Raw genomic sequence first — 27,005 nt, forward strand, 5'->3', positions numbered from 1 at the left:
TTGTATTATAATTGAATAGCATGTACAACCATGAGGTGTGGGCCAGAAGCACTTATTTACAACGGTAACAAAGGGCAGAATAGACGAAACAGAAATGTGCTCCAAAAAGCTTTATGGTACACTTTAAGTAAGTTTCCAACTTATCTCCTTATACTGTGTATCTTGTAAGTTCCAGTTTGGCTGGTAACCAGAGTTACTGCCTCATTTGGGATTACTAGCTGGGTTGAAATAAAGCACTCCTGAGCGTTTTCCCATGGACAATATTAGAAAATCTAAACATTGATGCTAAAAATATGTAAATGTGTAATAGTGCATTGGTCTAATGGTACACACTTTAGATAGTTAGCTAGATTCAGATAATTACTGAATAGGTAGGCATGGAATTGCGGTGTTCCTAGAATCACTATGAGAGCTTCTAATAGTGCATTATTTTTGCTCATACTGACTGTCATTTTTTTTAGCATTTTTGAGGAGGGTTGCTGCCATAAAGTGTTGTTGCTTGACCGTATCATGGGAATTACCCCATTTAAATATATATGTATGGATATGGTACTTCTGTTGCGCAACCTAGCCAAAAAAACAGTGGACTGCTGTACATGTCCAAAGGCACACATAAAGTCAATAAGTAAGAGCAAAGGAAGCTGGGTTGTGGATGCTTAAGGTATTGTGATGTAGTGTTCATTAATACAGGGATATTGTTCTGATCATGGGTGCGAAGATGGGAAAGGCCTGCTGTCTTGTTTTCTCTTTTTCATATACTTTAGCTTGTATTTTAAGACCTTTGTTTCATCCCAAACATTACATGGTTTGATTGATTAAACCTTGGCTGCCTTTTGTTCTGAATTTTACATCCTTTGTGCTGACATAGTTTTAATTCCATGTTGTAAGAAATTGGGCTACTAGCTTGGGGGAAGAAACCCAACTCAGGCCACAACCACATTCCTTCCCAATGTGAAGTCACAAGGAAACTCCAAAGTAACCTGTGCTCAAAACTCTGGTATCTTGGCACAGAGCAGTCAGGCTTAACTTAGAGGCAACGTGTAAAGTATTTATGTGTAAAGTATTTATGCAGCATGTCATAAAATGAAAATAAACACAAAAATAAGCCCACACCAAATTAGAAAATAGAGTAAATTATAAAAAATAAAACAAGATTAAAATGACAAAAATCCAATCAGTAGAACAGGAGATATGCAGTTTTAAAGATTTAAGTTAGTCCTGCTGACAAAGTTACGTTATCAGTCCAGCACAGAGAGTTCACTTTGCAATGGAGGGACCGCGAGGAGCAGGGAAACATCATGGACAGTAGTCAATATAGAGCAAAGAACAGGCCTTGTGTCGCTGAAGCTTCACGGTTGCGCTCCCCGTGATCAGTCGATGCTGTAGTGCAAAGTGTTGGGCTGACGGTACTTCGTGTTGGCAGGCTGTGCGAGTGACAAGGTTTTGGCACCAATGGTTCCATTTGCAGTCACGAAGAGCCCAAAGAACTTCGATTTAGCCTCTCTGAGACTACACCAAGGGTCCAGGACCTGAGGGACACTACTGAGAGTGTGGGGCTTGCTGCACTAATCCTTGGAGTCAATCTGGGAGTCCTGAGTTCAGGCCTAGGTCCAATCGCTCTGGCTCAGGCTTGAGGGGAGCAGGGCAGCTGTATAGTAAGGCAGCAGTCCAGCAAGGCAGTAGTCCAGAAGGGCAGCAGCCCAGCAGAGTGGCACTCCATTCAGCAGCATAGGAGTCCTTCTTCCTAGCAGAGTCTCCAAAGGTCCAAAAGGTTACTGAATTGGTGTCTGAGGTCCAATATTTAAAAACAGGTGCCTACTTTGAAGTTGGACAGACTTCTAGGTGTTTCCCTCTGAAGTGCACAGGTTTCCTGCCTCCTCTGCCCTAGCTCCAGACTAACTACAGGTGTATGCAGCTCTTTGTGTGGAGGCAGTACACAGCCTATTCAAGTGTAAGTAGGACTGTGTTCAGTTCTTCCCTCCCATCCAACCAGTGATGGCTGATCCAGGCACACCTAAGCTGTCTAATGTGTGTGGCTGTCTAGGAGGAATACACAAAGCCCAACTATCAGCTACACTCAGTCATGTGACCCAAAGACAGAATGCAGGCACTAAATGTCTAAGGCAGGAAAATGCCAATTTTCTAAAAGGGCAAAAAGAACAAATGTTGTGCAGAATGATGAAATATGTTATACATTCACCACAGTACAGAGATCTGGGCCTAAATTCATTGTTTTTTTGCTTCCCATGCCATTCCAGTTTAGACTCAGCCATAGGCAAATCAGTCTTGACCCTATTCCCCATGGAAACAGTTCAGACCGAACAGCCAAGCCAGATCCTCCCTGGAATGGAAATAAGCATGCTAGGACCGGTTTCAGGGTTTCACCCCTCATCAGCCAAGCTAGCTTCACTCAAGCGACATGGACAGCATGGGACCCACGTATGGGCATACCTCTCCCACTCGGATTGACAAATGCAAAAAGAACAATTAATGGACACATGTTGAAAAATGTCATACATTCACCCCAGTACAGAGATCTGGGCCTATATCCATAATGATTTTGCTCCCCATGTCATTCCAGTTTAGACCTAACCATATGCAAATCAGTCTTCACCCTGTTCCTCATAGGAATAGTCCAGCCCGAATTGCCAAGCCGGGTCCTCGCTGGACTGGAAACAAGCATCCTCGGATCAGTTTCGGAGTTTCACCCTTCATCAGCTAGACTAGCATGACTCCAGTGGCATGGAGAGCACAGGATGCACGTCTGGGCATACCCATTCCACTCGGGGTGACAAATGCAAAAAGAACAAATGAGGACACAATTATGAACATTGTCATCCATTCACCCCAGTCCAGAGATCTGGGCCTATATCCATCATTTTCCATCATTTTTCTGCTTCCCATGCGATTTCAGTTTAGACCCAGCCATATGCAAATCAGACTTGACTAGCCGTAACTGCCAAGCCAGGTCCACCCTGGACTGGAAACAAGCATGCTTGGACCGGGTTCAGGGATTCACCCCCTCCTGAGCCAGGCTAGCTTGACTCCATTGGCATGGAGAGCACGGAACCCACGTCTTGGTATACCCCTCCCACTTGGGGTAACAAATGCAAAAAGAACAATTGAGGGACAAAATGCTGATCAATTTCATACATTCAACTGAGTACAGAGATCTGTGCTTAAATCCATTGTTTCTGTGCTCCCGATTCCATTCCAGTTTTGACCCAGCCATATGCAAATCAGTCTTGACCCTGTTCCCCATGCGAACAGTCCAGCTGGAACTGCCAAGCCAGGTCCTCCGTGGACTGGAAACAAGCATCGTAGGACCGGTTTCGGGGTACCAACACTCATCATCCAGGCTAGCTTGACTCCAGTGGCATGAAGAGAACGGGCCCAAATTTGGGCATATCCGTTCCACTCGGGGTGATAAATGAAAAAAAAACAATTGATGGACAGAATGCTGAACAATGTCATACATTCACCCCAGTACAGAGATCTGGGCCTAAATCCATTGTTTGTTTGCTCCCCATGCCATTCCAGTTTAGACGCAGCCATATGCACATCAGTCTTGACACTGTTCTCCATGGGAACAGTCCAGCCGGAACTGCCAAGGCAGGTCCTCCCTGGACTGGAAACAAGCAAGCTAGGACCGGTTTGGGGGTTTCACCCCTCATCAGTCAGGCTAGCTTGACTCCAGTGGTGTGTAGAGCATAGGATCCACGTCTTTGCATCAATGGCATAACGAAAGTTGAATAGGCCCCCCTGCAAGTTACACAGAGCTGCCCACTCCGGTTTCAATCCGGAGCTATCAGGCCTGAGTACTGTGCTGAGGGGCCACCTGCAGCTCTGGTCCCCACACAGCAGGGGCTGCCAGGACTGTTTTACGCCCTTGCTGGGCATAGCCCTCCCACTCTGAGTGACAAATGCAAAAAGAGAAATTGATAGACAGAATGCTGGACAATGTCATACATTCAGCCCAATACAGAGATCTGGGCCTAAAGCCATTCGTTTTTTTTGCTCCCCATGATCCAGTTTGGACCCAGTCATATGCAAATCAGTCTTGACTCTGTTCCCCATGGGTACAGTCCCTCCCAAACTGCCAAGGCAGGGTCTCCCTTGACTGGAAGCAAGGATCCTAGAACAGGTTTTGGGGTTTCACACCTCATCAGCCAGGCTAGCATAACTCCAGTGGCATAGGGGCCACGGGACCCACATCTAGGCATACCCGTCCCAATCGGGGTGACAAATGCAAAAACAACAATTGATGGACAGAATGATGAACAGTGTCATGCATTCACCCCAGTAAAGATATCTGGGCCTAAATCCATCAGTTTTTGCTCCCCATGCCATTCCAGTTTAGACCCAGCCATGTGCAAATCTGTCTTGGCCATGTTCTCCATGGGAACAGTCCAGCCCAAACCACCAAGCCAGGTCCTCCCTGGACTGGAAACAAGCATCCCATGGCCAGTTTCTGGGGTTGACCCCTCATCAACTAGGCTAGCTTGACTCCCAGTGGCATGGAGAGCACAGGACCCATGTCTGGGCATACCTGTCGCACTCGGGGTGACAAATGCAAAAAGAACAGTGGATGGACAGAATGCTGAACAATGTCATACATTCACCCCAATACAGAGATCTGGGCCTAAATCCATTCAGTTTTTAGCTCCCCACGGTCCAGTTTAGACCCAGCCATATGCAAATCATTCTTGACCCTGCTCCCCATGGGAACCGTCCAGCCCAAACAGCCAAGCCAGGTCCTCCCTGGACTGGAACCACGCATCCCAGGCCAGTTTCAGGGTTTCAACCCTCATCAGACAGGCTAGCTTGGCTCCAGTGGCATGAAGAGCACGAGACCCACGTTTGGGCATACCCGTTCCACTCGGGGTGCCAAATGAAAAAAAGAACAGTTGATGGACAGAATGATGAATAATGTCATACATTCACCCCAGTACAGAGTTCTGGGCCTAAATCCATTGTTTGTTTGCTCCCCATGCCATCCCAGTTTAGACCCAGCCATACACACATCAGTCCTGACCCTGTTTCCCAGGTGAACCGTCCAGCCAGAACTGCCAAGTCAGGTCTTCCCTGGACTGGAAACAAGCATGCTAGGACCGGTTTTGGGGTTTCACCCCTCATCAGCCAGGCTAGCTTGACTCCAGTGGCATGGAGAGCACATGACCCACGTCTGGGCATACCCCTCCAACTCAGGGTGACAAATGCAAAAAGAGCAATTGATGGACAGAATGCTGAACAATGTCATACATTCACCCCATACAGAGATCTGGGCCTAAATCCATTAATTTGTTGCTCCACGCGATCCAGTTTAGACCCAGCCATATGCAAATCAGTCTTGACCCTGTTCCCCATGGGAATAGAGCAGCCCGAACAACCAACACAGGTCCTCTCTTGACTGGAAACAAACATCCTATTACCGGTTTTGGGGTTTCACCCATCATCAACTAGAAGTAGTAGTAGTAGAATTTATTATGCATGATTAATTAAAACCGTTGCATACATTAAAACATAATAGAAAACATCTTGTTCATATATATTTAAAAATACTGTCAAATAGTCCACATATTTAATTTCAGTTACTCATTAAAAAAGGAGAATTAAAGAGGAGGAGGAGGAGGATGTTTGCCACAGTTATTAGACCTCTTCCAATGTGCCATGTAGCCTTTTTCCAGTGGATCGCAATGTTGTTGTAAAGAGAGCCGTGGCCAACATAGGGAGACTCCTCAGTGTCGTTGCCGTAACACTTATTTTCCGTCGACAACTTGCAACACTTCATCAGGAGAAACCCTTACGGAATGATTATGATGAAAATCACTGAGGCAAGCCTTTTTTACCACTTATTACTGTTTTAAATTTAAAGAAAAGAAGAAGAGATTTTTGGGCGTTGGCTCCGTTGATGACTCTTCTCCCACTTGTTCTTTTTGATCGGTTAATCCATTTGGCACAGCTTCTGTTGGTGAATGTACCTAGGGCAACGTACTTGAGTTTTTCAATCTCTTAGCTAATATGTCGAAAAACTTTGTAAGTCGACAATTTAGCTGCACTCTCTCTGGGTTGAAACACAGCAGTGCCGCTTGTCTGCAGGTCCTAACTCCGTACTGTCTGAACTCAGGTTTTAAAAGGCTTATTCTTATGTCCCTTAGGTTATTGCAGGTGCAAATAACGTGTGATAGGTCCTCCACTTCGCAGACACAGAGGCGAAAAGGCTGGTCACCGCCTTTTCTCTCCCAAGGGGGAAGAAACTGATTAATTACACCAATCCCCAAGCGGAGTTTTATGAATTTTTCCTTTGTGGTTGTTTTTATTCCAATTTTCAAGTATGAATGCGGTTTTAAAGCTTTATACGTATTCAGTACTACCCAACCATGAGATTGTTTGGATAGCGTGTTTTTATCTTCTGTGACTGACAATTGTTGGGATACCTTTGTTATAGTTTTTTTTAAGTACAGAGTGTGACACTGTAATGCTCCAGAGGTCTGTCAGTCCTAACAATTTGATAGGGTCCTGCAGGTACTTTCTAGCTGGTGATTTTTTAGGGCAGAGTAACTCTGTCCAAATTTGGCTGTTCAGGGATCCTTCCGCTGCTTCTTTGATTTTATGCCAGCATTTTACGTATGCTCCCCTTCTTTCGATTGATTATTTTTGTAGCCCAATCTCCAACCGTATTTGGGCCGTTGAAGCATACCTAGGGAGCTGAAAGATGGCTCAATATGCGTTAGTTATTGTATTCTCTACAGCTGTTGTATCTTTGCCCTTCATTGCTGTGCTACCATATGTTATTGTAGGGTGAAGTTTTGCTTGCAGGACTTTTATTAAAGGGTCAAGTGTTAGGTCTGGCAGGAGTTTCTTTAGAGGTTTTATAGCCAAATATAGTGTTACCCCTTTCCTCCGCAAGGATTCTATCTGTAGTTTGAAAGTGTTGTTTTGATCTAGTATTAATCCTAGCTATTTGTAGCTGAGTGCTTGGTCTAAGCAATGTCTGTCCAGGAACCAATTGAAGCTTTTCTTCCTATGGTGATTTACTGCCATTATTATTGTCTTGCTGTAATTTATTTTCAAGGCGTTCCGTTCTGAAAAGCTGTGAGTCACATTCAAGAGTTGTTGTAATCCAACAGGGGTTTGACTTATCAGAACCAAATCGTCGGCATATAACAGGTTTGATAAGGTAGTATTTCCTAGTTTTGGTGCATGATTTTTGCACTTGTCCAGTTCCCCCGGTAAGTCCACAAGGTAAAGATTAAAAAGCGACGGGGATAGCACACACCCTTGTTTTAACCCTTTTGAGGTAGAGATTTCTTTCGATATGTGAGTCCCTGCACCAAGCTTTATCCTTATCAAAGTGTTTGTGTGCAGGTTCCTTAGCTGGTCCAAAAGCGGAGGTGGTATTCCCATACCTTGTAGTTTTTGCCAGAGCTTTGTTCCGTCCACGTGGTCAAAGGCGGCTGTAAAATCTATGAAGCAGAGAAACAGGGGATATGTCCCCTGTTTTGCTGCATCCATTAGTAAAGTTAGAGCCATAATGTTTGTTGTTGTCCCCTGACCTTGCCGGAACCCAGTTTGTGTTGGTGGAATAATGTGGTTATCTGAAGCCCATGTTATTATGTCATCATCAACTAGGCTAGCTTGACTCCTGGTGGCATGAAGAACACAGGACCCAAGTCTGTGCATACTCGTCCCACTCGGGGAGACAAATACAAAAAGAACAATTGATGGACTGAATGCTGAACAATGTCATACAGTCATCCCAGTACGGAGCTTTGGGCCTAAATCCATAGTTTTTCTTACTCCCTATTCCATTCCAGTTCATATCCAGCCATTTGCAAATCAGTCTTGACCCTGCCTTCGCCCCCGTGAAAACATCTATTGTAGTGCATTATTCCTTCCATAATGCAATTTTAGAAACACAGAAGCTGCTAATTGAAGGGCTGTTCAATGGGTATATAAAATCTTTGGGGATTATTTATGAGCCCCTCGCAATACTTTTGTGCCGCTGTTGTGTCACTTTTCGTGATGCAGTGGTGGTGCAAAGAATGCACCACGTTGTGCCATATTCAGGCAGATGTGTGACTTTGTAAACCCCTGCACCACCTTAAACCTGTGTCAGGTATAATGTATGCAAGGTGGGCGTTCCCTGCAAGAAAGCCTCGCTGCTCCACTTCTAGGATGCCACTGTGTCAAAACCTTAAGCCTGCCTCACAGCAGGCTAAAGGGTGATGCCATGCAATAGGTATAGGCCTCCTCCATGCATTGCTTTAGTTGCATCATGCTTATGACACAACTCCAGTAATGCATGAGTTTTGCGCCGACAGACCTGTCAGGATTCCCGACGCATCTGTCAATCCTTGTGACATGGAGTGCTGTACAGTAAATACGGGGCATCCATGGTGTCACAAGGAGGGCGCAGTGAAAAGTCTTGCATCACTGTTTTACAGCAGCGATGCAACACTTTTCAAAAATGAGGCCCTGTGTTTCTGCATGAACTAAAGGTAGAAAGAACATAGCAACAAGTTCCTATGTGTAGCCAGCTGAACTTCACATATTCCTCATGAAGATCTGTTGCCAAGGACATTCTCTGTGGGATCTCACAGGAGGCTTGTTTGCTAACCTGCTTAATTGAGGTCAATGATGTTTTTGGCCACTCCTAACATTGATCTGTGTTTGTGCAGTTTTGCTACAGGACATTTTCGCAGTCTGTCGCAGACAGCAATGAATACTGTTAACATACCCTTATGGTGAGCTTTGGATCAACGCCTTGCTCATGACTTGATGGCTTTCTATCACAGTTCCCTGCACTTTAGTCAATGGCTTTCCTCCCTAATTTTGTGTTTATTCTGGTCTGGAACTATTTCTTTTTTACTGTGGCTTCTAATTAGATGAGTTTTATCTTTAAACTCCTTCACTGCTGACATGAGGGTAGTATTTTTCTTTTAGCTCCATTATTGGGGCTTTTCCTGGCTCTCTGGACCATGCTCATCTCAACCCCACTAACTCCAGCTTGTTTGGTTATCGTCCAACTCCGCTTTATTATTTAAAAAAAAATTCTGCCCCTCACCCCATTTCCTGATGTCCTTTCTGCCTCTTGTCCCCTCTGCCAAAGTCTCATCCGATTATCTCTTGCCCCTCCTGATCCTGCCCTCAATCCCACACTTTTTTTACTTTTCATTTTTTTGTGTTGTTTTTGCAAAAACCTGGCAGCTGCACACTGCTACTGGTCCACCTGTCTCTCTCTCTCTCTCTCTGTTGAAAATGAATACCTACATGGCATCACAACCATACTGTATTTTCTTAATCTCCCCTTCGTAAATGACCATCAGCCATCTTAAAATGGTAAATTAAAAATAAATCCATGATGTCTACCAGTGCATCAATTCTCATTCACATGCACAAGCATGCATCAGTTGCAGTCCTGGAGTGCTTTTGATTAAGAAAATAAAATTCAAGATGGCCACCCATGTCTGTTCATGTGTGATTGTGCACTGATGGCCACCTTTGAATTCTCTTTGTAATAAAATATAAATGCTTCAAGAAAGCACCCCAAGTATTATTGTGCATGTGGATGCCTGTTGGTGCCTGGCGGCGATTTTGGAACTTGTATCTTTTGGTTTGCACAATTGCAATACAAACAAGCAATGGCAGAACCAGTTGCTCTGAGCTTGCTTACTACTAGAGGCAAAGGCAAATTGCATTTGTCGCCCTAAGTGGGATGGATTTATGCCCAGATCTCTGTACTACAGGTGAGTGTTTAGCATTGTTCAGAATTTTGTTTGGTGCCTCGGTGTCGATTTTGGAATTTGTATCTTTTGGTTTGCACAATTGAAATACAAACAAGCAATGGCAAAACCAGTTGCTCTGAGCCTGCTTACTACTAGAGGCAGAGGCAAATTGCATTTGTCGCCCTAGGTGGGACAGATTGATGCCCAGTTCTCTGTACTGCAGGTGAGTGTTTGGCATTATCGAGCTTTTTGGGATTTGTTGCCTTAAGTGAGATGGGTGTGCATAGACGTGGGTCCCGTGGTCACAATGCCACCGGAGTCAAGCTATCCTGGAAATGCATGGGGAGCAAAAAAAACGATGGGTTTAGGCCCAGATCTCTGTACTGGGGTTAATATATGACATTGTTCAGCGTACTGTCCATCAATTCCTCTTTTTGCATTTGTCACCCTGAGTGGGACTGGTATGCCCAGACGTGGGTCCCGTGCTCTCCATGCCACTGAATTCAAGTTAGCTTGGCTGATGAGGGGTGAAATCCCGAAACCGGTCCTAGGATGCTTGTTTCCAGTCCAGCGAGGACCTGGCTTGACAGTTGGTGCTAGACTCTTCCCATTTTTGGTTCAAGCTAGCCTCCATTGTTTTATATTTTTGTGACGAAAGTGAGCTTTATAGGGTTAACTTCCTCACCCTTATTCATGGGGTGGCTGTTGGAACACTCGCACTTAGTTATACCACCGTTCTTAGAAGCAATATCTCTAATGTTGTTTATTAGTTAAAGTGTTGGTTTTGATAACTTGAAACAAATAGCCAAATATTAGCAATTTGAATTGGCATTTTTTTCTGAATCACAGTTTACAAATTGCAAATCATAATTTATTAGGAATGGTTCCTTGATAAAAATAATTTGGTATTATTAATTCCATCTTCCTTAATTCCAAATGGAGAATCGATAACAATTGCTATTGCCGATATCTAATTGTATTGAATGCAAAATATATTTCCTTTAATTGACAAGACTGTACTGACAGATTCTGATGACATCACAGTCAGGAAGTGAATCTGATTTTCCGCTTCTAAATGCTGGGAACATAACAGGAGAGTAGCAGCAGAGTGCTTAAGAAGTGCTGCTTAACAACCACAACAAATGAAAGTGGTGCAGAAAAAGAAGCAAAAGTTCAGTGAACAAGAGCAAATATCATAGTTGAAGTGTTGCTCAAATTCATCAGCTCTTTCTTTTACAGTGCCTGAGGCAACTAAAAGAGGCATGTGGAAAAGAAGCCAGCAGCGAACAAATCAAGTTGTTGTCACTTTCAAGTGTGTGTATGAAATTCGTAAGAGATGGTATGAGTTTTGCTCCCGTAAATGATTATCTGACAAAAAGAAGCAAGAAAAAAGTGGTGAAGATTGCTTAGAGTTCCAGAGCTGCAATATTAGAAAAAAGCACTAATTCAAAAAAAATATTGGGTAAAATGAATTGATTTTACAAATAACATGCAAACAAAAGCTGGGGCTAGGTTCTGTGTTACGAAAGCAAAGCCCATCATGTAACTGACATGGGGACCGCATTATGGAGAGCTGCACCGGCTTAATGCAGAGCAGAGTGCTTGTTTTTGTTTGTGTTTCTTGTGTCTAGAGTTAATACATATAACGTGGAATTTCTGAGTTAAAGCATGAAAGGCAGCAGTATTGGAACAGCAGTAGACAGTGGGTTGAAGTGACATTGCTGGATGGGGGCTGCTTTAGCTCTGGAATCTCAAGAGCTGCATGGGCATGCTGGGCAGATGCCCGGGGGTCCCGCAAGCATGTGGGTCCCATGTAGACCAGATTTTAACACTAATTTTCCGTTAGACATTTTTCTTCCTATGAGTGGTTGTGTAGGAAGAGCCCAGTGCACTGCTTTGCCCGGGAGCCTATAATGCTGTTAATATGGCCCTGACATCAGTAGAGCTCTTTGAACTTTGTGTAATCAGTGTGCTGACAATCCGGGATGAAATGCATGGCCAAACCTTGGGGACAGGCATACTTCTGGCCACAGGTTGTGCATTGGAACATAACTGATAGAAACCTGGAGAGTTCGGTGGTGGCAGTATCATTGGCTCATGGACACAGATTGATTGCGAATCTACAAATGAATATTTACAGCCTACTTTTTAGGTTGAGCCTAGAGTCAGCACACATGTGCTGCTCTGCAAGGCATGTGGTAATCTCTCTGCGGAGATTGAACACGCCCATCACACGCCCACCGCTTTTCATTGGTTGCTTGGTCCACCTTTACAAATTCAATAGTTTTCATTTGTGAATACAGTACATTTGTCCCACCTTGTGGATTTTTTCTTCCCACCCTGGCTACTGACCCGGCTACATGGATCCTTTCAACGGGGGCCATTTGTTTTGTTTGTGTGCACTACTTTCCCATTCATCCATCTCCTCACTGTGTGCTTGCTGGCACACGGCGCTGCTTGCAGTTCTCTTGGAGAAATGCCCCACTCATTCATTGAGTAAGAATCAGTGGGCCCGATTCACAGAATTAACTTAAGACAAAATCCTAAACATACTACTTTTGGGATGCACTTACTACTTTTGGTATTCACAGAATGCACTTACTACTTTTGGTATTCACAGAATGGATTTACGACTGCTAACTTTATGTCCTCACTCAGAGTGGAGATTCTGGCCCAGAGGCGGAGCTTCCAACCCGGAGGCGGAGCTTCTGGCTTGGAGGCGGGGATGGTGGCCCAAGAGGCGGAACTTGTGGCTTGGAGGCGGAGCTTTTGGCCCAGAGGTGGGGATTCCGGCCGGTGGTGGAGATTTAGCCATTTCCGAAATCTCCACCTCCGGGTGGCAAGCTCCGCCTCCAAGCCAGAAGCTCCGCCTCTGGGTCGGAAGCTCCGCCTCTGGGCCGGAAAATCTGGCCTGAGTGCGGACGTAAAGTTAGTAGTTGTAAATCCATTCTGTGAATACCAAAAGTAGTAAGTGCATTCTGTGAATACCAAAAGTAGTAAGTTTAGGACTTTGTCTTAAGTTAATTCTGTGAATCGGGCCCAGTGACCTTAATCCAGCCATATAATTGCCTCCATGTCTATTTACCCCCTTGATCACAGCAAATCGATGGTAGGTGGTGCTGACACTTTGCCCGAAGGGGGAAGAGAAGGAAGGGGAAATGAAAACTCTTACAAATTGATAAAGAATATAAAAAAATGAAGATGATTAATAAATGCATATATGTACAAAGGAATGTAAGAGATAATCATAGTCAAATTAATATATATATATATAATAAGCCAATAACGATAAAAAGCAAAGAATAAAGAAGATAAATATTCAAGGAGGTTTAAAATTTTCAGCATTTAAACGAGAATCAACTGTAAACGCTAGATTGTCTAAATAAGTAGTAAGAGGCAACCAAAAGAGATCTCTGTTAACCATTGGCCTGCATGAGCTGGCAAAAGCAGTATCAAGTCGATGAAAATGGCAGAGAATATTCCACCAGTGCTGGATTGAGAGGTTGTAAGTGTTTTCTAGTTGAGAGTGATGTGTTGGAAAGCTAAAGCAAGCATAAGATCAAAGAGACCATGTTTATGGGAGAGAAGATCTATAGAATCAGATAGACTCCCAGAGAAAAGAAGCGGAAGGGAATAGGGAATGGAAATATTAAACAGGGGAGACATATAGGACCAAATTATCCCCCAGAAATTAGAAACCGAGGGCAGAGGAAGAGAAGGTGTAGAAGGTCAGCATTAGAGGAGCCACAGGTCCAACAGTTTGTATCAGTAGATTTGGAAAATAGAGCTATAGAGGCAGGAGTAAGATAGAGTCTATGGTAGAGAAAGAACATAGATTGAGTAAGAGAGGCAGAATGAGAAATTTTGAGAGAGTGGAACCAAAGTTTGTCCCAAAAGGAGATGGTCCATTCACATCCCAGGTCAGATTCCCATGAAAGTTCCAATTTAGACTTAGTACCTTCCGAATTAGGAGCTGAGAAGTGTTTATAGATAAGAAAAGCTTTGGGTGTCAAGAGAAGGATCTTAAGAAGAGAGTTTTGAACAGAGAGAAGAGAGGAGGATGGAAGAGATCAAAAAGTATCAAGGATGACCACGATTAGAATAGAGAATTTCTGCAGGAAGGAACAGGGACAATGAAAAATGGCTTGAAATTGGGGAAAAGAGCATGGAGATAGGCTGTCAAAAAGGTTTTAAACCCAAATTATACCCTTTAATCTCCAGGATTTCCAGAAGATGGTTCTTTTATTGATACTAATAAGGGAATTATGCCAAATAGGAGAATCTAGAAAGTATTCTCTAGACATAGACTTTGGATGAATGAGACATCTCAATAAAGAACAAGTGTGTTTAAACAAGGGGGAGAGGTATGAGGGGTTTTGGCAGAAAAGGCAAGAACATCCTTAAAAGAAAAGGGTAATAATAAGGCTTGTTCAATGAAAAGTTATAGGGGAGTGAAAGGAGAAGTTCAGAAAGGAGCCATTTTGAGGCCTGGTGAAGGCAAAATGATTTATGATAAAGGCGAATATCAAGAAAATCCACACCTCCGTTAGGTCTTGCCTTGCGAAGAAAAGATAAAGAAATCCTGACTTTTTTGTTTTTCCAGAGAAATTTAGAAAGGCGAGAATCTATTTGTTTAAAATGACAGGCAGGAATATGGATGGGAAGCATAGAAAGAGCATAAATCAAAAAAGAGGTAATCATCTTCTTGATTGAGTCTAATCAACCCCACCACGTAAGGAAGAAAGGGTTCTAAGAGGAAAGTAATTTGTCAATCCGAGACAGGACCGCAGTCATATTTAATTTAATTGAGGAGGCAATGGAGTTAGAGAATTACATACCTAAGTATTTGATTTTCGAACCACTCCAGGCTAAACCACTGCAAGAAAAAGAATGTGGAAGACAACATTTAGTGAGAGAGAGTATTTCTGCTTTATCTGAACTGATTTTATATCCAGAGACAAGGGAGAAGGAAGTGAATTAATGTAATAAAGGGGGGGATAGAGGTTTCAGGAGCAGAAATAAAAAGTAGAATGTCAACCGCATAAGCGGAAAGTTTTAAGTGTTGTTCACCATAGGAAAAATCAGATATAGCATAATTATTACAGATTGAGGTTAAGAAGGATTCAAGAGCTAGGACAAAAAGAAGGGGGGAAAGGGGGTAACCTTGACGGACTCCACGTTAAAGGGGAAAATAGGATGAAATGCAACCATTGACTAGTACCGAAGCTCTGGGGGCAGAATATATAAAGCAATAGGTGAAATCAACTTTGGACCAAAACCATGCCATTTCAAAGCTGCAAATAAAAAGGACCAATCAACTCTATCAAATACTTTTTCAGCATCAACAGAAATGGCTGCTAAAGATGTGGAAAGGGAAGGAATTTTGTTTAAAACATTGAAAACGAGACGAGAGTTATCCGAAGTTAATCTACCCTTGACAAAACCACACTGCTCCCTACCAACCAAATGAGGCATATGGGGGTCTAAGTTCAAAGTGAGTATTTTGGCAAATAGCTTATCGGCTACATTGACGAGGGAAATCGGCCGATAATTCTTACAAAGCATAGGATTTCGTCCTTCCTTATGTATGAGGCAAATTGTAGCCTCTTGAGAAGTACTCTCTGTTTTTCCGGAGAGAAAGAATGAGTGAAAGTGATTTAAAAGTTTAGGAAGCAGTAAGTTATAAAAATGCAAATAAAATTCAACTGAAAAACCATCCGGGCCAGGAATTTACCCTTTCTTTTAAGCATTTAAAGCAGAGGATAACTCATTTAGGGATAAGTCTGTTTCAAGATCTGAAAGACTGTGATGAGAAGTAGATGGTGTTGGAAGGTAGTCAACATAGAATTGGATAAGGTAACTGGAAGGAGGGGATTCTGGGGTATAAAGATCCTTATAAAACAGTTCAAATTCATTAAGAATGTTCGGATTTATGTGAAGAAGAGACCCATCCAAAGAGTAACTAGAATCAATCAGAGTACAGTCTTTACGAGTTTTGAGATAGTTCGCTAAAAGTTTCCCAACTTTATTTCGACCTCCATAGTAACAAGCACGACTACAGAGAAGAATGGAAGATGCATTGTCAGTGTCTTATTAAATGCTAATTTGGTACTTATCAGAGCTGGAAGGACAAAATCCGCCGATGAAGTATAGAATCTATGCTCTAAGGACTTAATATGTGCCAGGGTAGCTTTATGTTGTTGAAGAAAGCGTTTCTTAAAAAAAAAAAAAAAAATCTATGATGAAACCTCTCGCGGTAGCCTTAAAGGAGTCCCATAAAATAGGGGAAGAGGAAGAGGGGACACTGTTTAGATAAAAAAAATTGTTAGTGAAAGTGACAAAAATAGGAAGAGAAAAGAGGGTCGAGAAGAAGAGAGTTATATACGCCAATGGGAGGACCTGGCTCGTGGAGGAAGTAAATCAAGATCAGTTATAATTGGGGCATGATCAGAGATAATGATAGGTTCAATAGAGGAGGATAACAGATTTTGAGATAAAGATTGAGAGAGAAAAATATAATCTAGACGGGAACGGGAGTTGTAAGGAAGAGAAAAGAAAGAGAAGTCAAGAAAATCGGGATGAGAGAGTCTCCAAGAGTCAACGAGGAGTGATTGGGAGATAGTGTCAAGAAAATGTTTATGTGATTTGTGAGGAGTGAAGCAACCTGAGATTGGCAGTCAAGAAAGGGGTCAGCAACTTGATTGCAATCACCTCCTAGTATAAAATAATCATCCCTAAATTGAATACATTTCTGTGTAATCCTGGGCCAGAAGGAACAATCAGGATGAGTAGGGTCATAAACATTAAAAAACAGTCAATGAAATGTTATTAATTAACAACTTAGCTAACAACCATCTTCCCTCCGTATCAATCCCTTGCGATATAATTTACAATTCAACTTCTTATGACTTACATTATAACGCTGTTTTTATTATTAGAAGTAGGAGAGAATAAAACTGAACCCACTCTCTCTTATTTTAATGTCTCGGCTTCTGTAAGGTGGGTCTCTTGTAAAAGAACCAAATCAGGGTTATAAGAGGCAAGATGTGATAATATTCTCTGTCTCTTAATAGGGTTATTGAAACCTTTCACATTCCAGGAAATAACTCTGAATATAAAGCCATCAAAAATACATAAAGACCAAAATATTCAGTAGTAAAAAATTGAAGTAAAAGATAAATGGATAAAAGGGGAAGAAAATAGATCAACAGCAGGAAAAAGAAGAATGCAAGTCAAGTAAGAAAAAAAAGAATAGATACAACAAGGAGGCAAGAAAGGAAAGGGGAGAAAGAGTAAGAACAAAAGAAGAAAGTACATGTCAATAAGACAACTGTAGTACGTACCTTACAGGAAACAAACTAAAAGGATGAAAGGTGGCAAGGGACAACAGAAACAGCACATCCAGCAAAGGGCAACACACCACACCAGGACATCAAATTAAGTAAAAACTATCAGGAGCGGGAACATGGAACATGGAAAGAAGCATAGTGAATTTCAATGAACCTGTAAAAAGAAACAAAGAATTATGGAAATAAAATAAAAGAGAACAATGGAATCCAATAAAATAAACTATACCAACAAGTACAATGTAGTAGTATAACAAAAGGGACACTACAGTCAAGGTCCAGAAGAGGGAGAAGCAGTTGCTATCGGGGAGATGGGATGGGGAAAAGGATGAGGCAATAACGGACAATGAAAACAATACCCCTAACAAGGGGAAGCACACTACGTCAGGACGTCAAATAAACAAGAACAAGAGCAGGAGCAGGAACATGAAGAGGAGTAAGGTAAACTATCAAAGCACCTGTAAAAGGAAATAAAGGGTTATGTAGAATAGAGCTAGAAGAACAATGGAGTTCAAAAAATAGAAACTATAACAATAACTTCAATGCAGTAGTGTAACAGAAGTAGTGCGACAGTCAAGATCCAGAGGAAGGAGCCGTCCCTATTGACGGAGTAAAGTGAGATTGGATAAATCTGAGGAGGTCAGCTGGGTCCTTAAATGTGAAAGTCTTGTTTAGAAAGGTGATCTTGAAGAGGCAGGGATGGAACAAGCCATATCTTGCACCTAAGGAGCGAAGAGCCGGATGAAGATTCAGAAACTCTTTCTGTCATTTGGCAGTCGTTGAAGAAACATCCTGGGCAATAACAACTTTGGTGCTGAAGAACCAGGTTATTTAAGACCCAGCGGCGCCAGGGGCACGCCCAAAGTCTTCGGGTCCACCTGTCTTAAAATACAGAGACACGGGACTCTTCGTGGTGGCGTCAAAGATCGAATTTATTGTCTGCAGCCAGTAACAGAAGTCCTAGAAGTCATCACGGTATGAATTCTCAGGAGACTGCTCAATTTTACAAAGCAAGTCATCCCTTTTTATGCCAAAAATCACATTCCAGACAAATACCTTACATTTACAAACTGTCCAATCACATGTATCCACACCAGAGGTATCGCATGACGGTAAAACCCACTTTTCAGTTGCCCAGCCCATGATCAATCATCGGTCAAACCCAACATTCTTCTTTAGACAGGTTGAACGAACCCATAATAAAAAAGGGCACATCCCCATCGTAAATAGACCATAAAGAAAGGAGCAGAAACAGGTGAGAGTAGGATAAGACATATTTGTGTGCAATAAAGTTTTACGATGTCCTGTGCTTTGATCCTCAATCTTGATCAGCTACTGGGAAAGGAACTGGCCTAACAAGGTTGGCTTCAGGCAAGAGGGTGAGTTCGCTCAGGTCATTCAGAAGTCAGCTAAAGTGTACGTGTGCTAAAGACTCGTTCGGCCGTAGTCATCGGCCTATGTGAGGGCAACCACAAAATGGCTGCCATACACAAAATGGAACCCAAGGGTTCAGAATGAAATCCCCAAATACGTAGTGAATCCATCGGTCTAACGTGATAAAAACACTCATACTTGTCGTACTAACTAGTTACAGTTCGCTAATATCAAATTCGTAACGAAACCATGACCTTTATGAAACGGGTTCAGAATTCACAACACCTCAGACCCTCCTTTTGCCCTTACATAGGCAATTAACCTACACTCACGTCAATCTGAGTCCAGGTCTATATTCATCAGATCATCGAGATGTTGCTGGAGCATAATCCTATTACTTAGTACCTCTCTTGGGACAGGTCTCCTTGCACACGTAGTAGCACAGAGGCCACATATAGCAGGAGCGCACTGCACACAAAGACAGAACAGGAAAAGAATCGCTAAAGCCATCCCAATGATCATCCGAATCTTCCATCCCCAGGTCGATAACAGTCCCCAAAACCATCCAATCAACGACCAATCTCCTTTATCCACATTTATAGACTCAGAGATCTTATGTAACTTGGAAATGGCCTGGTATACCGTAGGAGCATTGTCTGGTATGAAAACGCAGCAACTTGATTGGATCACTTTACATACCCCACCTCGATCTGCAAGCATGACATCTAACGCAACTCTGTTCTGGAGAGTCATAAGGCTGGAGCTCAGCAGTCAAGTTACTAAGGGCACCGGCAGTTTCAACTACGGTGGACTCAACGACACTCTCGTCAATTGCCGTATGTTCCTGCTGTTAACCATAGGTCCCCAAAACGGCAGAAAACCCTTCAAAAAATCTCCTAATTCTTGTCTTGCAGTATCTTCCTTACTGAAGACACCTCTAACAACTCTCGTCTTGTGGTAATCTGCCGCAGCTGTATATGTAGGAGGCAACAGGAACAAAACAAAACATGTGCCCGAGAAATCAGGGGGCAACCATGTGTACGCTCTATCGTAACAGACAAAATAGGTACCTAGCTGCTAGAAACGATGGGGAAGTCTGGGACGCAAAAACATACGTCTCAGTGCAGATACTCTTCCCTAACTGAGCTCTCGGATTCTTGCCATTACCTTGCAGACAATGATGACCCTGATGGGGTACGACCCAAATCGGAGAGGATCTTTTCGCTCGCTGGTTCTTACTCAGACTAACTCCATATCCAGTCACGTTCCATCAAATATACGCTAGTGTCTCATCTCTCGGGATTGTCTCATAGGAACCAACTCCTCTAATCATATCGACTATTCCCTTAACTAGAGCACTATTCTTTGGATTGTCTTTCACAGAACGTAGATGATAGACTTCACGAGCATAGATGAACATCGTTCTGTATGCCCACACAGAACCATTATAGCTGAATGGCAGGACCAGATAAGGAATACCTTTATCAGTAGTATGAGGCATAAGGCCACACACCAAACAGTTAGTCGTGTTCACTACCAGCTGGTGTTGGTGCAGCAGCTGAACAAAGGAGTTATTAACGAATTCCAATCTTCTAACGGATTCATGTTCAGGCAGAGGATGAAAAGAATGCGAAGAAACAGTAGAAGAAGGTATGGGTTGTGTAGTGGGTGCAAACGTCACTTGAAAAGAGAATATAATATATCCCATCAAAAACATCATCAAGCTAAGTAACATAAGAAGACATAATATTAGGAAACACTTTCTACTCATAATTTGACACATTTTGCTCTTAAAACTCATTTCTTCAACAGGTCTCTCCATCTCGAAAAACTCCATCCTCTAACCGTGCTGTTCGCGGCGGTTGGTTCTTCCGTGCTAAGGAATGCGCCTGTCAGTCCAGGGAACGCCCTAGGACCAACCAGAACCTCGACCTTGTGTCTTCAGCTTGCACTCCCAAGTCTTTACACCGCGACCTTACAGCTGAACCCGGATGGCGGTTCGAAAAACAGAAATTGGTTAAAACAGTTTCTCAGATGGGAGAGCTGAATTTTCAAAAGTAGCAAAGAAAAGAATTTTTACTTTATTAGTCCCACGACTCTTGGTCGCAAATTATAACGGCCTTTACCAGGCAATGTCTGATCACGAAACAAAAGTTCAGGCTCAGTAGTGTCTAATCTTTGAGACACAGGCACAGTTTCTTGAAGGACATCGTCATATTCTTTCTCGGAGCCTCTCCACACCAACTCAGCGTCGCTAAATGGTGCAAACTTCGGCACCCTTTCAGTCTCTGAATCTGCAATACCTTCACGGACCCACTGGTCGTACGGCAGAGGCAACGGCGCCCTGTTACAATGTACGCCATGGATCCAGTTCTTTTTCCCGAAAACTTTCATTGAGGTCCTCGTAGACAACAAGACTTGGTGTGGACTGGTCCAGCGGGGCTGATCATTCTTGGTTCGCTGAAAGTTCTTTACCAAAATCCAGTCACCAGGATTTAGGGTGTGACCTGGATCCACAGAAGCTGGGGGCAATTTATCATGAACCTGTTGATGTAAGACACGCAATTTAGTCGTTAAGTCATACAAGTAGTCCACTAGCATAGGGTATTCGATGTCACTAAACTTCGTTGGCCTCGGCACTCCCCAAATATTTGCTGGACGGCCAAAAACTATCTCATAGGGACTAAGGCCTATCCGGGAATGTACTGTCGTTCTAGTCAACAAAAGTGCCAACGGTAAAGCATCGGGCCATTGAAGACCAGTGCTCGCTTGAATCTTAGCCAGCTTTAACTTTAACGTGCCATTATAGCACTCAACTAAACCAGCTGATTGGGGATGATTCGCAGCGTGGAATTTCTGGTGAATTCCCAACCCTTCACACACTCTCTTTACCACCTTCCCCACAAACTCACTTCCATTATCACTCCACACCATCCTTGGCAACCCAAACCTAGGGAAATATTATTTGACCAGGACTTTAGCAGTGGACGAGGCAGTATTATCTTTTAGGGGGTATGCATCTACCCATCTAGAAAAGGCGCAAACAACTACAAGGACATACTTTAAATTATTGCACCTTTCCATGTGGATGAAATCCAATTGCAAAACCTCGAACGGATACCATCTTTAGATCCCCTTGCTCACGCGAATTATAGACCAATTTCCCTTCTTCCCTCTCTGGCTAAGGTGATTGAGAAGCATGTGCATCTCTCCATTTCCAGCTTTATAGAGAGTAGTAATATCCTGCATGACTCTCAATCGGGTTTCCGTGCGAATTTCAGCACGGAGACAGCTCCTCTTGAGATCACCGATGCCATTCGAGAGACTTTGGATGGTGGGGGTAAAGCCATCTTGGTCATGTTGGATTTGTCGGCGGCCTTCGACACCGTTCCCCACGATGGTCTCCTTTTAAGACTCTGGGAGATCGGCTTTCGTGGGACGGTGTTGAATTGGTTTAAGTCTTTTCTGACCAACCGCCGACAAGTGATCTGGGCACCTCCGTTTTCCGCCGAAATGCCGCCGCTGGAGGTGGGGGTTCCTCAGGGGTCCATCTTGAGCCCCACGCTTTTTAATATCTATATGGCCCCTCTAGCGGCGGTGGCGGAATCTTTTGGTGCCCAGATCATATCCTATGCTGATGACACCCAGCTCCTTTTTACGTGTAGCAAGGGTGAGGATTTTGACAGCGGCCGGATCAGGGAATGCCTGGAAGCCGTATTTGATTGGTTTCAGAGGCACAGTCTGAAGTGCAATTCCGATAAGTCGGAGCTGCTTTTGATCGGATGCCCGCCGGATCCAGGTTGGAAGACATGGTGGCCCCGTGATATGTCTCCGCCTGATGCTGCCTTGTTGAAAGCTAAAAATCTGGGTGTCCTGTGTGATGTTGACCTCTCTTTTATACCCCAGATTATAGGACTGACAGGGAAATGCTTCGGCATTTTGAAAATGCTGCGGAAGTTTCTTCCTCTACTATCCTTACAGCACAAAAAAATCACTGTCCAGGCCTTGATAGGCTCGCGTCTCGATTACGCGAATGCCCTCTACCTTGGCCTTCCTAAATATCTGATGACACGCCTGCAGGTCGTGCAGAACTCGGCTGCTAGAGCCATCTTTGGATTACAGCGAAGGGCACGAGCCTCGGAGCTTCTTGAGAGACTTCACTGGCTTCCGGTCGCTAAGAGAGTCTCTTTTAAGATCTTGACTCTGGCCTTCAAAGCTCTCCACTCGATTGGCCCAAAAAACCTTGGGAAACGTATGGCCTTCTATATTCCCAGGAGGACTCTAAGGTCCACTCTGCTGGCCAAAGCCGTCGTTCCCACCATCAGACGCGCTCGCACGGGAGGTCGTTCTTTCCGGTACCTAGCACCTCGATGCTGGAACGAGCTCCCCTTTTCCTTGAGAACAGCCAATAGTCTGCTTTCTTTTAGAAAGGAACTGAAGACTTGGCTCTTCTCCCAGTAATTCTGTGCCGGCCTTCGGTGGGCGTTGTATTGTGTATTTCCCTTTTAGTTCTCTTTGCCAAAGCGCCGGGACACTCCACGGAGTAGCCATGCGCTATAGAAGAGCCCTTTATAACATAACATAACATGTGTCCGAGGCGCAAAGTGACCAGCTGGAGTTGGAGTTCCCTTGCCAGGATTATACATCAGACATACCATACAATTCTTGACCACATTCTCAGCACATTTGGGAATTCCAGCATTCTGCCATACTGGAGCCAACAACTTACAAATTCCTTTCACACTAATGTGAGACAAACCATGTGCCATCGTAACTACCGCAAGCACATATGCATCCGGCAACATCCATCTTTGGTGTTCTGATAACTCAACCCAACAACCAGTTGAATCCAATCTACCCGTAGTTCCTCTCCATACGCTCTTCTCACTTTCAGTAGCTTCAGCATGTATCGATTTCACACTCTCTATCGTGTCTTTACACATTCCACCAGCCATAGCCCATCTCGCTGGTCCTGCAACATACATACGGCTCATCATATCCTTCGCTGTTTCCTTCGCAACTTCATCCGCAAATGCATTACCATGTCCAACATCATCCGTAACCTTCCGGTGAGCACTACACTTCACAATCGCAACTTGCTTCGGCAAAGTAAGTGACTCGAGAAGCTCATTCACCAACTGCCCATGCTGGATTTTAGTTCCATGGGAAGTAAGGAACACACGCTCTCTCCACAAACGTCCAAAACTGTGAGCAACACCAAACGCGTATTGACTATTGGTATAAACATTCACTTGTTTTCCTTCCGACAACACACACGCTCTAGTCAGTGCAATCAACTCTGCTGCTTGCGCAGAATTCTGTGGTATACGTGCTGTCTCGACAACTGTATTTAAAGTTGTGATAGCATACGCTGCAGTCGTCTCACCATTCGGAAGCTTAAAACACGAACCATCAACCCACAGCGTACCATCCACATTCTCAAAAGGAGTGTCTTTAAGATCCACTCTAGCTTTTGTTACTTCCTCTGTGCAAAGAAAACAATCATGCTGTTCTTGGACATCCGTCTCTGTAGAGATCGGCAATAACGTAGCTGGATTCAACACGTTACATCTTCTGATATGAACGTGGCTAGCCAACAGTGTCAACTCGTAACCTGAAAGACGTGCACTAGTAAGGTGCTGTGTCTTAGTCCTGTTTAATAAGGTATCCACTGCATGTGGAACCATCACAATCAGCGTATTATCCAACACCAAACCAGCAGACTGTTGAATAGAAACAGCAGCTGTGGCTGTAGCTCTCAAACAACTCGGCAATGCTTTAGCAACTGGATCTAACGTTGATGAGAAATACGCGCATGGACGCTGCTTGTCCCCAAAAGATTGTGTCAACACTGACAACGCACATCCCTCTCTCTCGTGCACATACAACGTAAAAGGCTTGCTATAGTCTGGAGTACCCAACACAAGAGCCGAACACAATGCATCACGTAATTCCCAAAAACTTTTCTGACAATCGTCAGACCACGGGAGAGGATTCGGTGTATCTTTACAAGTCAATGCCAACAGAGGTTTGGCTAGCAAAGAAAAATTTGGTATCCACTGTCTAAAATATGACGTGATACCCAAGAAAGCACGCACCTCTCTCTGCATATTTGGCACAGTCATTCGCGCAATCGCTTGAATTCGTTCTGGGGTCAACCTTCTTCCCTCCTTTGACAAGAGATGACCTAAGTAGGTCACTTCTTGGCGACAATGCTGCAACTTAGAAGGTAACACTTTATGATACAAGTCCGACAGATGTCGCAACAAAGAAAGAGTAGCTTCTTTACAAGTTTTCTCATCAACAGCGGCCACTAACAGATCATCTACATACTGAATAAGAGCAGCACCAGCAGGCAACACAAGAGTATAAAGCTGAGTCTTCAAAGCCTGGCTATAAATAGAAGGATTTTCACAATAGCCTTGGGGAGCTCTTTTGTACCGGAAGCTTCGGCCTCCTAAAGAGAAGCCAAAAATATCTCTACTCTCCTCAGCAATTGGAATACTGAAGAAAGCATTTTTCAAGTCGTTGACTGAAAACCAAGCAGCTGAAGCAGGAATCAAAGTCAACAACGCAGTAATGTCCGGAACAACTGGAAACTGTGGAACGACGATCTTGTTATCCTCTCTAAGATCGATCACAAACCTGTAAACAGGTGGCTGAGAAGAGTCAGTACTTTTCAAGACAGGTAAAACCGGACTGTTACACACATTACCTCTCGTTTCTTCTATCAGATCTTTCTCAATTAAATCATAAATGATTGCTAAAGCGCTCTTTCACCATCGGTAGAAATCCTATACTGGGGGATACGTGGCAATTTGACATTAGCTTTAAGCGTTACAACATAGGGTGGAATCTCCAAAAGACCCACATCATTAGGACCGGTAGCCCAAAGAGTATCAGGGAGAGAACGCAATTCCTGTGGAAGCCGATCTTTAGACAAATACATCGGAGAGATCACTTTTTTACCCAATGTAAGTCGTACTTCCGAAGGAGAACAATGCAATGTCGCATTCAACCTTTTCAACAAATCCAAGCCTAACAAATTCTCACCACAACCTGTCGTTAGAATGAGAGGTGCTTCCAATTCACAAGGCCCTATAGAAAGAGACAAGGGACTAGAAACTGGACTACGAACTGGGGCGCCAGAGAATCCTACCGAAACATTCGTTAAGCCAGACAAAGGTGCGCCAGGGAGTTTAGAGTGCATGATAGAACTCTTCGCTGCACCAGTATCCACAAGAAAAGGCTCTACCACACCCGATGTGGCTACTGCAACATAAGGCCCACTCTGATCTACTGGAACCGACACTACTCCCTCTCTTTGTCCATGGCTGTCCTAGCAATCATTATAGTCAGCGTTCTCACTCTCAACATAATAGTCATCAGCATAGTACTGAGTCGACCGACCAGACGTCATTTTCTGTTGATCAAAGCATTTCATAGAATTTTGTGGGGGAAAGGAACGTTCGTTTTGAGGAAACGCACCACGTCCTCTACCCCTTGACACTTGTTGAAAACCACCACGACCTCTCGGGCCGGCATACCACTCGCACGTTGTCGCAACACAGGGCACTCATTTTTATAATGACCTTCCTCCTTACAATACGCACACTGATTCAAACCCAAGGGGGGTCTTGGAGGAAAATACCCAATGTTCTGCTGCGGTCTCTGAAATGGCAGAGGTTGCTGAAACTGTGGGCGTTGCTGTGATTCTTGCTGATTCGAGCGAGGCGGATACGCCTGCTGCAAAAGAACCTTCGTCTTTAAGTCTTTAGTCTTTTTCTCTACTCTATCTTTCTCGTCCTTATCCCTATTCTCATAGTACTGTGCAGTTGCCAATATCTGGGCCGACGAGGAAACAGCCCAAGAACTTTCAGAATCTTACAACTTATTACATAGTTTAGGCAGTAAGTTAAAGACAAACTTATCTACGAACAATCTTTGCCCACCTTCCGTACTCATATCTTGGCCACTATGATCTATAAATGTCTCTTCAAACCTAGTGAAGAAATCAGATACACTTTCATCTTTCTTCTGCTTACATGCTGCTAACTTATCCCAATTCACTCGTAACGCAGGCATCATCGTCTTCATTAAATTAATAATTCTACCTGGCAATTCCGTAACCAAAGGTTCAGGTTTAGCACCTCCATGTTGTCTACCATCTGCAGCAATAATATTTGCCCAAGTATCTCCTAATTCTGCTGCATGATTCTCATGACGAATCTTCGCCCACAAAGGTTGCGGAACTACATTACCCATCAACATATCGATGTCGGCTAAATTCATAATACATGCATCTACTGTCTGGGACAACTCTTTGTAATAACCAGCAGGATTCTTACGAGGATCAGGTAAGGTATGCTTAAGAGCCAAGACCTCTGCTCTCTTGCAAGGGACATGTACCCATACTCGCTGAAAATGAGCCGGTGCGGCAACGATACCCTGATTTACATCAGCCTGAACTGCTTCCTTCCATACAGGAGGAACTTCTCTCATGGGATACTGTCTCGCTTTTCTTCTAACAGAGGAATCAGGTTCGTACAATGTCTGA

Source organism: Lissotriton helveticus, chromosome 4_1 (genome assembly GCF_964261635.1).
Source record: "Lissotriton helveticus chromosome 4_1, aLisHel1.1, whole genome shotgun sequence".
Lineage (NCBI taxonomy): Eukaryota > Metazoa > Chordata > Amphibia > Caudata > Salamandridae > Lissotriton > Lissotriton helveticus.